The sequence below is a fragment of the Ovis aries genome, chromosome 15, assembly GCF_016772045.2.
Source record: "Ovis aries strain OAR_USU_Benz2616 breed Rambouillet chromosome 15, ARS-UI_Ramb_v3.0, whole genome shotgun sequence".
In the NCBI taxonomy this organism is placed as follows: Eukaryota; Metazoa; Chordata; class Mammalia; order Artiodactyla; family Bovidae; genus Ovis; species Ovis aries.
Window position 1 is genome coordinate 20,679,240 of NC_056068.1, and position 12,113 is coordinate 20,691,352.

A 12,113-nucleotide genomic window follows, 5' to 3' on the forward strand; every position below is an offset into this window, starting at 1 on the left:
ATTTGAAACATTTTCTGGGACGTTCAGAAGAGATGATTCTGTTTTCTCCAACAACAGCTATTTTTAAATTGACAATTGTTACTTCTCTCTTTCTTTTTCTATCTCTTGGATGCTTTAGAATGTGCACAAGTCAGCAAAACTTAGGTTGCTTTTCTTTTCTATTCTCAGAGAGGTTTTAACCTAGAGGGCAGGGCCTGGCGTTCCAGGGCTGGGGTTTCTGAGTTAGCATATGTTTCTTCAGCTGGTCCTGTCACTGTGAGCCCCAAGCAGTAGAGTGCCTGGCTGCGGGAATAAAGTGTCAACTGTGTTTTAGCTCTTATCATATTTCCGATGCTCAAGTGGACTAATAAATGGAGAGAGTCTTTCAACCAGCATGGTGGGTGAATTCTGAAAACAAGAACATGTGAAATGAAGAAAGTAAGGATGCTTCTATCCTATGAATCTGTATTTACTGAAAACTGAGGCATCATAGACAAGGAAACAGGTCTGTTGTGCAACTGACACTTCTGTAGAGGAGGAAAGCCATGAACATATCCTGTCATGTAAGAATCCTAGGAGCGAATGATGGAGGAAAAGGTGAGAACACATTACTCTGTTTGGTCTCCTATCACCTCTGGGAGGATCTGGAATTTTTATTACAGAGGATGGGGATTTTTATTACGGAGTTGCATTAATAAGTTTGATAATCAAAAAACAACAAGCTGATAGCTGTTACATATGACTTCCCAGCTCTGTGAGGATTTATTGCCCTGCTCAGGGAGATGGCAGATTTGGAAAGACCTTCTACTCTCACCTCTGTCACTGAGGCATGCCTTCTGAGCTCTGAGATTTATCCCTCTGCCTGGAAACCCACAAGCCATTCAGAGTTGGCCTTCTGTCTCAGCCACTTATTTTAGGACACAGCGTCTGCTTTAAAATTCCACAGGTCATGCATAGAATACATATCCACAAGTCAAGAGTGCATAAACTTTTTATTAACTGCAAGTACTTTCCTTGACTCTGAGCCTTCAGGTTTTCCCAAAGCAAAGAATTTATATTGTGCTATTTGTATATTTTCAGTCTGGTCGAATATACTTATACAGTTACATTAGGCTATTGTTCCCTTGGTCACTGTTTTGGTTCCCAGAGACTATTTAGTTTTTCCCTGGCAGTCATTGCTCAGGTTCAATGCTCTCTCTCTCTGAACTGTTTCTCTTCTCCCTGGTGCTAGCCTGCATGAAATCCAAGTCACTCCTGCAGGAAAGCCAGGCAAAGATAGGTCCCATCCTAGAACTGGCCAGGACTGAGTGACAGTGTGACTACGGAACCTAAGGGAGGGAGGAGTCAGAGGTGATGCCTAGACGTAGATCCCAGATGGCCTGGGGAATGGTCTTTCCATCAGTGAACACAAAGGACAGACACAGAAGACACTTGTAAGAGGAAGGAGAGTTGGTTTATGAAACAGAAATCTGTGTTAAGCTTGAGACATGGTGAGTCTGAACTATGGATCAGACATTCTTGTAGAGCTGCAGGTCTGGGGTTTAGAAATGGATCAGAAATATAGATTTGGGGTTTATCTGCACAGAGATGATGGTGGATAGATGACTATTGGATTCAGGCATCTTTTGAGAGCAGACTGTGGAGAGAAGAGGGTCAAGTAAAACTTGGAGTAGCCCCCTATTGAAGAGAAGAAGGAAGGATTGCAGAGATGGGGGATGAGCCAGGGTTGCACCAGGCCACTGAACTTAAGGGAAAGAAGAATTCCAGAATGTCCAGGGCAACTGTAAAAGTGGACAATGCGTTATGAATTAAACAGAAGAATAAAGAAGGTACTGAAAAATTCACATAAAAGAACAAGAGCAAGAGGGAAGGTCTAAAACATTTGTGACATTAGGTGATTCTACATGAACCCAATATATGCCCTGAACAAAATTAATCTGAATTGTAACTAGATAGAAGCAGAGTGACACTAACTCACAAGACATATCGACAAGGCATGGTGCAAGGGTCTACATGGCTGGGAAACAGCAGTGAAGAGTGCCTTGTTCAGAAGAGTCACAGTTCAGACATGATGAGGGAGGTGATCACATGCATGATTATTTACCCTGATATATATACAGATCCCATGGGAGGAGTTCAGAGAGAGTATTTAGAGAGGATGAAAGCATGTGATAGCACAGAGGTGCAGCTGCTGACGGAGTGCCTACAGAAGGCCTGGTTAGAAGCAACAAAGGGAAGATGACCGTCACAGATCCGGCATACAACGAGATGCTACAACAGATGGGGAACAAACTGTGGATTTTTGCTCCTAGTTTCACTTATGGAAAATTAGGATACTTCTTAAAAGATAGAGGAATACATTGAGGCTATTATTAGTCTGTTTGACTAATAATAGTTTTAACTATTAGTTAAACTATTAACTATAAGTTAACTATTAACTCTTAACTAATAGGAGTAGTTTAACTCCTACCAACAAAGCAGGCGCTGGCTGGCCAAGCTCCCTGCACAATTACCTCTCTCCCCATTTCACACAGAATCAGGGCTTCTCTTGCTGGCTCCTGGGTGGACCAGCTGATCTCAGGGTGTTTTGTGGAATGATCTAAGAGGGCCGCTCACTTTCTGCTAGATATAGGCCCCTGTGAGTCACCATGAACCCTGTGTGGGAATGAATCCAACATAGGGAAGCAAAACCAAGAGACGGAGACACTTTTCTGATTGCTTTGCTGAACATTTTGATCAAGACTTCACTTCATGAACCATAAAGTACAATCAAATTCTCATTTAATGAGCTGATACTATCCCCTCATTGACCCCACCTCTGCCAGGCTAAAGTCAGTTTGAATGTCATTCCTGTTATTTGTAACTGAATGCAAACCTAATAAGGCTTTTTAGTTAGTCTTCCTGATTTTCATTTTCTAGCCTATCTTCTACTACAAGGTTGCCAGTATTTTCTTTATAAACCATAAATATAACAGTATCACTGCCTTGCTTAAACCTGTCTGTAGGCTTCTCAGTAACTACTGAATAGAATACAGACTTCTTTAAGTGTTATACAAAATGGGTTATTATCTGGTGTCAGATGACTCACCTACTACCATCTCCTTCCACCTCTCTTATATTCTAATTTAAATGACCTTATACTCTTTCATTTTGAAAAACTCTATCTGATTCTTTTCCAAACTGATCTGTTTCAACACGCTGTTATGATCTTTCACTTTAATAGCTTGTTTTGGTCTCTTGTTTGTAATTTAGTGTTATGAGCATCATCTTGAACAGGAGAGTTTTTCTCTATGCAAGTCCTATGTTCTGAGCTAGGTTGTAGATGCTTCCTTTGGGAGAGTTATATGTTAGCTTTTTCCTGTGTTTATGGGATCAGTCAGTTCAGTTTCAGTCACTCAGTTGTGTCCAACTCTTTGTGACCCCATGGACTGCAGAAGGCCAGGCTTCCCTGTCCATCACCAACTCCCAGAGGGCATAGAGAATAAATGAACGCTTCTTCTGAGGGATGTGCGCATGGGGGTGTTATCATTCGTCATTTTTGTACCCTTATGCTGCATTTCCGTTCTCAGAGCACTGGACACCTCTTTAGAATAGGGACTTTGTTTATGCATCGTTTAATCCCACAGGGCCTACTGTGTGAATTTAAAGTGATAAAACCACATTTAGAGTGATTTTTTAAAATGAGTAGCAGATTCTAAAGATCATTTTTTAGTGTAATTTTATTCATTCCTGTATATAATCAGGGGATGTTTCTGTTAATAAGTCATGTCCATCAAGTTGGTGATACCATCCAACTATCTCATCCTCTGTCGTCCCCTTCTCCTCCCACCTTCAATCTTTCCCAGCATCAGGGTCTTTCCTAATGAGTCAGTTCTTTACATCAGGAGGCATTTCAGCTTCAACATCAGTCCTTTCAATGAATATTCTGGGCTGATTTCCTTTAGGATTGACTGGTTTGATTTCCTTGAAGTCCAAGGGATGCTCAAGAGTCTTCTCCAACACCACAGTTCAAAAGCATCAATTCTTTGGTGCTCAGCTTTCTTTATAGTCCACCTCTCACACACCTACATGACTACTAGAAAACCAAAGCTTAACTAGATGGACCTTTTTTGGCAAAGTAATGTCTCTGTTTTTAATACGCTGTCTAGGTTGGTCATAACTTTTCTTCCACGGAGCAAACGTCTTTTAATTTCATGGCTGCAGTCATCATCTGCAGTGATTTTGGAGCCGCAAAAAATAAACTCTCACTGTTGCCATTGTTTCCTCATTTTTTTGCCATGAAGTGATGGCACTGGAGGCCATGATCTTTGTTTTTTGAATGTTGAGTTTTAAGTCAACTTTTCCACTCTCCTCTTTAACTTTCATCAAGAGGCTCTTTAGTTCTTTACTTTCTGCCATAAGGGTGCTGTCATCTGCATATCTGAAGTTGTTGATATTTCTCCAGGCAGTCTTGATTCCAGCTTGGGCTTCATCCAACCGGCATTTCATATGATGTACTCTGCATATAAGATAAAGAAGCAAGGCGATAATATGCAGCCTTGACATACTCCTTTCCCAATTTTGAACCAGTCCATTGTCCCATGTCCAGTTCTAACTGTTGCCTCCTGACCTGCATACAGATTTCTCAGGAGGCAAGTAAGGTGGTCTGATATTCCCATCTGTTGAAGAATTTTCCACAGTTTGTTGTGATCCACATAGTCAAAGGCTTTGGCATAGTCAATAAAGCAGAAGTATATGTTTTCTGGAACTTTCGTGGTTTTTCCATGATCCAGCGGATGTTGGCCATTTGATCTCTGGTTCCTCTGCCTTTTCTAAATCCAGCTTGAACATCTGGAAGTTCATGGTTCATATACTATTGAAGCCTGGCTTGGAGAATTTTGAGCATTACTTTGCTAGTGTGAGAGATGAGCGCAATTGTGTGGTAGTTTGAAAATACTTTGGCATTGCCTTTCTTTGGAATTTGAATGAAAACTATCCTTTTCCAGTCCTGTTTTATGGGATCCATCAGCCTAAAACCAGATTTTATGTGAACCTCTTTGCTTAAGTTTCTTGCATAATGGAAATTAAGGGTAAGTTTGCACTGCATGTATTCATAAAGTCAGAGTTCTTATTCTCAGCAATGATTCTTTTCTGCCTACGTACTGTCTTGGTTGGGCAGGAAGTTTCTTTTTTGCTTCCCTAGGCTGGTGGGTGGAGTTTTACTAGTCTCTTTTTCATAATCAGGGTAGCTCTTTGAGGCTCCAGTTTTCTGAAGGAGGTTCTGTTAAAGTATCCTCTGAACTTGGGTGGCCCAGATCATGTTTCATGTTCCTTCATAGGCATCAGTACCCTAAAACTCAGGGTCTCAAGCTAGTGTACCCATCTGATAATTCCAGGCTAGGACCGCTTCAGAGCTTCTTAATTCTCAGGTATGAGATCCTCTACTTATGACACATGGGATTTCCTTTGTTTTTCTTTTTTTTTTTAAATATCTTTAATTCTTACATGCGTTCCTAAACATGAACCCCCCTCCCACCTCCCTCCCCATAACATCTCTCTGGGTCATCCCCATGCACCAGCCCCAAGCATGCTGCATCCTGCGTCAGACATAGACTGGCGATTCAATTCTTACATGATAGTATACATGTTAGAATGTCATTCTCCCAAATCATCCCACCCTCTCCCTCTCCCTCTGAGTCCAAAAGTCCGTTATACACATCTGTGTCTCTTTCCCTGTCTTGCATACAGGGTCGTCATTGCCATCTTCCTAAATTCCATATATATGTGTTAGTATACTGTATTGGTGTTTTTCTTTCTGGCTTACTTCACTCTGTATAATCGGCTCCAGTTTCATCCATCTCATCAGAACTGATTCAAATGATTTTTTTTTTTTACGGCTGAGTAATACTTCATTGTGTATATGTACCACAGCTTTTTTATCCATTCATCTGCTGATGGACATCTAGGTTGTTTCCATGTCCTGGCTATTATAAACAGTGCTGCGATGAACATTGGGGTACATGTGTCTCTTTCAATTCTGGTTTCCTCGGTGTGTATGCCCAGGAGTGGGATTGCTGGGTCATAAGGTAGTTCTATTTGCAATTTTTAAGGAATCTCCACACTGTTCTCCATAGTGGCTGTACTAGTTTGCATTCCCACCAACAAAAACCTCGAATAGCCAAAGCAATCTTGAGAAAGAAGAATGGAACTGGAGGAATCAACTTGCCTGACTTCAGGCTCTACTACAGAGCCACAGTCATCAAAACAGTATGGTACTGGCACAAAGACAGACATATAGATCAATGGAACAAAATAGAAAGCCCAGAGATAAATCCACACACATATGGACACCTTATCTTTGACAAAGGAGGCAAGAATATACAATGGAGTAAAGACAATCTCTTTAACAAGTGGTGCTGGGAAAACTGTTCAACCACTTGTAAAAGAATGAAACTAGATCACTTTCTAACACTGCACACAAAAATAAACTCAAAATGGGTTAAAGATCTAAATGTAAGATCAGAAACTATAAAACTCCTAGAGGAGAACATAGGCAAAACACTCTCAGACATAAATCACAGCAGGATCCTCTATGATCCACCTCCCAGAATTCTGGAAATAAAAGCAAAAATAAACAAATGGGATCTAATTAAAATTAAAAGCTTCTGCACAACAAAGGAAAACTATAAGCAAGGTGAAAAGACAGCCTTCTGAATGGGAGAAAATAATAGCAAATGAAGCAACTGACAAACAACTATTCTCAAAAATGTACAAGCAACTTCTGCAGCTCAATTCCAGAAAAATAAACGACCCAATCAAAAAATGGGCCAAAGAACTAAATAGACATTTCTCCAAAGAAGACATACGGATGGCTAACAAACACATGAAAAGATGCTCAACATCACTCATTATTAGAGAAATGCAAATCAAAACCACAATGAGGTACCACTTCACACCAGTCAGAATGGCTGCGATCCAAAAATCTGCAAGCAATAAATGCTGGAGAGGGTGTGTTTTTCTTTTTTAAAGTATGGTTGTTTCTTCAAATTTTTTCTGGAGTTTGTATATTTAACTAATTTATTTGTAACAGGAGAACAGTTCTCTCGTGTTGCACTTTATACCGTATTTTAAATCTTTAGCAGGTGACACTGTTCACTGGTGTTCCTAATGTGCAATTTGTACTGTCTATTCATTCATTCCACAAATCTTGTTTCTGTGTGTACTTTGTGGCAGGCACGATTCTAGGTGCTTGGGATACAGCAATGAAAAATGTTTGAAAAAATATTCTGAGCTCATGAATCTTACCTGCAGGGAGAAGGAAACAAATATTATGAACTAGAGTTACATGGCTTAATATGAAGACATCTCAAAAACACAATTGTATAAAAAATAAGTTCCAAAATAATATTCATATTCATGGTACAATATCCATTTTACAAGGTTAAATACATGTAATCTAGCATTATTTATGAATATATCGTAGCTAGTAAACTAGTGAGACTTGTGTCTGATCCCTGGGTCAGGAAGATCCCTTGGAGAATGGAATGGCAACCACTCCAGTATTCTTGCCTGGAGAATCCCATGGACAGAGGAGACTGGTGGGTTCCATGGAGTTGTAAAGAGTCGGACATGACCGAGTGACTAACACTTTCACTTTCATGTCGACTTTCAAGCTTAAATACATGTACCCTAGTATTATTTATGGAAACCTCATAGCCAATAAACTAAAATTATGCAGAGGAAGAACTATCATATTCAGAAAGAGGTAACCTCTGGAAGGAAGGAAGGGAGAGATTAGGCCCAGGAAGGACAACACAGGAAGCAGCAGCTGCTTCCCTAATGTTTTAAGTCTTTAAAAAAAAATGTATACACATCTGTTTTAGTCTCTAAGTCGTGCCATCTTTCCATCTGTAGCCTGCCAGGCTCCTCTGTAGTACAAGTACTGGCGTGTTGTCATTTCTTTCTGAGGGATAGGTGAGCGGGAGAGGGTTAATATAATATGATTTTGTGTGATTGAAATAATTCATTATAACATGCTAAATGAGACTTATAATAGAATAATGGTTGACCAGGCACCACTTGGATGTCTTTACTCCATTGTATATGCAGATAAGGTGTCCATATGTGTGGATTTATCTCTGGGTGTTCCATGATGGGCCAGTACCATACTGTCTTGATGACTGTGGCTTTGTAGTAGAGCCTGTCAGGCAAGTTGATTCCTGTTCCATTCTTCTTTCAAGATTATATTCGAGGTTTTGTATTATAAAAATTAAAAAAAATGTATATGTGAAGCAAAAGTGGCAAAATGCAAAATTTAATAAAATTGGGTTGTTGTTACAGCTTTGTTTTTGTTTAGTCTCTAAGTCGTGCCTGACTCTTTTGAGACCCCATCGACTGTAGCCTGCCAGGCTCCTCTGTCCAGGGGGAAGCCCAGACAAGAATACTGGCGTGGGTTGTCATTTCTTTCTCCAGATCTTTATACAGAGGATAGAACCCGTGTCTCCTGCACTGAGACTCAGAGGGAGAGGGAGAGGTGGGATGATTTGGGAGAATGACATTCTAGCATTTTCTGTGTGATTGAAATAATTCATTATAAACCAAAAATGCTAAATGGCTTTTAAGTGAGACTTAAAAAAATAATAGAATAATGGACTAGAGATTGTCATACTGAGTGAAGAAAGTCAGGCAGAAGACAAATACATGATACTGCTTATATGCGGAATCTGAAAAAACATTATAAATGAACTCATTTGTAAAACAGAAATAGAGTCACAAATACAGAAAACAAACTTATGGTTACCAGTGAGGGGTAATAGTTGGGAGATTGAGACTGATATACACTTATTACTGTATAGAAAATAGAAAACTAATAAGCCCTACTGTAGAGTACATGGAACTCTATTCAGAAGGCTATGGTTTTTCCAGTAGTCATATATGGATGTGAGAGTTGGACTGTGAAGAAGACTGAGTGCCGAAAAATTGATGCTTTTAAATTGTGGTGTTGGAGAAGACTCTTGAGGGTCCCATGGACTGCAAGGAGATCCAACCAGTCCATTCTGGAGGAGATCAGCCCTGGCATTTCTTTGGAAGGAATGATGCTAAAGCTGAAACTCCAGTACTTTGGCCACCTCATGTGAAGAGTTGACTCATTGGAAAAAACTCTGATGCTGGGAGGGATTGGGGGCAGGAGGAGAAGGGGATGACCGAGGATGAGATGGCTGGATGCCATCACCGACTCGATGGACATGACTCTGAGTGAACTCCGGGAGTTGGTGATGGACAGGGAGGCCTGGCGTGCTGTGATTCATGGGGTCGCAAAAAGTCGGACATGGCTGAGCGACTGAACTGAACTGAACTGAACTGAACTGAATGACTTGTATGGGAAAATAATCTAAAAAGAGTGGACATATCTGTATGTATGGGCTTCCCAAGTGGTGCTAGTGGTAAAGAACCTGCCTGCCAATGTAGGAGATGTCAGATATGTGGGTTCCATCCCTGGGTCAGGAAGATCCTTTGGAGTAGGAAATGACAACCCATTCCAGTATTCTTGCCTGGAACATCCCATGGACAGAGGAGCCTGGTGGGTGGGCTACAGTTCATGGGGTCTCAAAGAGTCCATTACGACTGAGTCCATATACACACATGTATATGTATAACTGACTCACTTTGTTGTACACCAAAAACTAACGTGACATTATAAATCAAGTATACTCCAGTAAAGCTTATAAGAAAAATAGATTACATAATGTGTTGGAAGATGAAAGTTATATGGAAAAGAGAAGAGAAAAGGTAGAGCAGAGTAAGTTATGTCAGGAAGTTTGGGGTGGGGGCCAGGTTAGGTATGGTAGTCAGAGAGTGTCCACCAAAAAGGCTTCTCAGAGGTAACAGAGATTTGAGTGAAAGCTTGAATGAGATGACCTCCTTCCTATGCAAGATATCACTTGCTTTGCTGGAACCAAGGTGGTAGTCCTAGGCGAATCTGTGTGAGTGTGTTATACCAGGAGAACTGGTAGGGCTTAGCAATGAGACAATCTGGATAGAGTGCTTGTCACATGGGTGGTGGATGTGGCCACCTTTCAGTGAGAAAGGAGATATGAGGAGACAAGTTCCAGGGGAAAGATAACAAGGCCTAAAGTTCTTTAGGGGAAGCAAAATTTACCCTGGAAGTTCAGTCAAAAGAAAATTCTTCTATGTGTTCTTCAGATAAGAAACAAAAATTTATGCGCAGGACATATCCTCAACTATATTTTTCAATCAAATAGTTTTTTTGATGAATTCACCTTCATGTAACCTGAAAATACTCTAGAAAGTGAGTATCTGTGAAAGCAATTCTGCAGGGATCAAAACTATGTCATTCGAGTAATAATCCTTTAACTGCCTCTCCTGGTTTAGGGATAAATTTTAGAATACTTAGGCTTAGACCCAGAGGTATAGAGTAATTTCAGTTATGCCAGTTAATGCCACTTCAGTTTCCTCCCCATCACACCAGCCCCTACCTAGTTCTCTCTCCAGAGCCTTGTAAGACTAAGTATAATCCATCTTCACATGGTAGGCAGTTATCATAATCCCCCCATCTCTTTTTCTTGTGTTAATGACACTAGTTTTCTCAACTGTACTTTATATGAGCCATGAAGTATCTTCCAGGCCACCTCCACTCCCACCACTCTCTTTTAGCAAAGCTATTTTATTGTGTCACTATCTTAAATCCCTAGAAGTGTTTTGACAGTACATAATACCATGATCCTATATTAATGCACTCCAAGATTATATTGATGTTTCAATTAGTATCAACACATACTTTTCACATGAACAACTACCATGCCTGTTTCTGCAATCCTGTTAACAGTAGAAAGGTTAGAACCATGAGAACACCCTTTCACTCACTATTAGGAACATCCAAATTTTCTTTGAATGTAGTTGTTCAATAAGTAATGCATATTCTAAAACTTGTTAACATCCAGGTTACATTTGCATCTTGTTTGAAAGATTGTAAAGGAATTTATCAAATGCTTCACTACATTTATCTCATACCTTGTATATTATAATATTTTTCATAAAGAAAATAGAATAGCTTTGTGAAACTCATTCTTAGTAATCTATGCTGACTTCATGTAAAAATTCTCACTTTTTTTCCCCTAAAGTTTCACATATCACATATTTCAAAATCTACTCTAGAAATAGATGCAAACTGATGTCATATATAACAATCTATAGTCTCTGGAATTTATATTCTCTTTTTAAGTTGAGAAATAATTTTTTTTCTGTTTCAACACTGTCCATTACTACCAGGGTAGAAGGCAGGGCAATGCACTGGAAGCAAGGAACCAGAGTCTTAACCAGATTTCTCCTAGTTAGCTGTGTAACATTGAGCAAGTTGCTTGATGCATTTGTAAAAATTAGGGGTTTGAACTATAATCACTGAGTGCTTCTTGCTTAGTTTCTTTCATACGCTTATCCTTTTGATACTAATCTACTTACATTCTTCTGATTTTTATGTATAGTCTCAGAGTAAACTGCTTCCCCTTGTGAATAATAGATGCGCCACCCTGCAAAGTAGGCTTCCCAGGTAGCACTGGTGGTAAAGAACCTGCCTGCCAGTGCAGGAGACATAAGAGATGGGGGGTTTGATTCCTAGGGTGGGGAGATCCCCTAGAGGAGGGCATGGCAACCAGCTACAGTTTCTTGCCTGAAGAATCCCACGGACAGGGGAGCCTGGCAGGCTACAGTCCTTGTGTGCACATGTGCTTGGTCATTTCAGTTGTGTCTGGCTCGTTTGACCCTATGTGCTGTAGTCCACCAGGCTCTTCTCTCCATGGGATTTTCCAGGCGAGGATTACTGGATTGGTTGCCATGCCCTCTCCAGGGGATCTCTCTGACCCAGGAATCGAACCTGAGTGTCCTGTGTCTTGTCCCCTGCATTGCAGGTGGATTCTCTACTGCTGAGCCACAAGGGAATCTGGGCTACAGTCCATAGGGTCTCAAAGAGTTGGACAAGACTGAAGTGACAGTGTGCATGCACCCTGTAAAGTAGTTCAATATCCAGGTTCATTTGGTTTCTTTTGTTCTTTCTTTAAAAAATATCTTTCTTGAAATATAATTCACAGACCATAAAATTCATCCATGTGATGTGTACCATTCAATGCTTTTTGGCATAT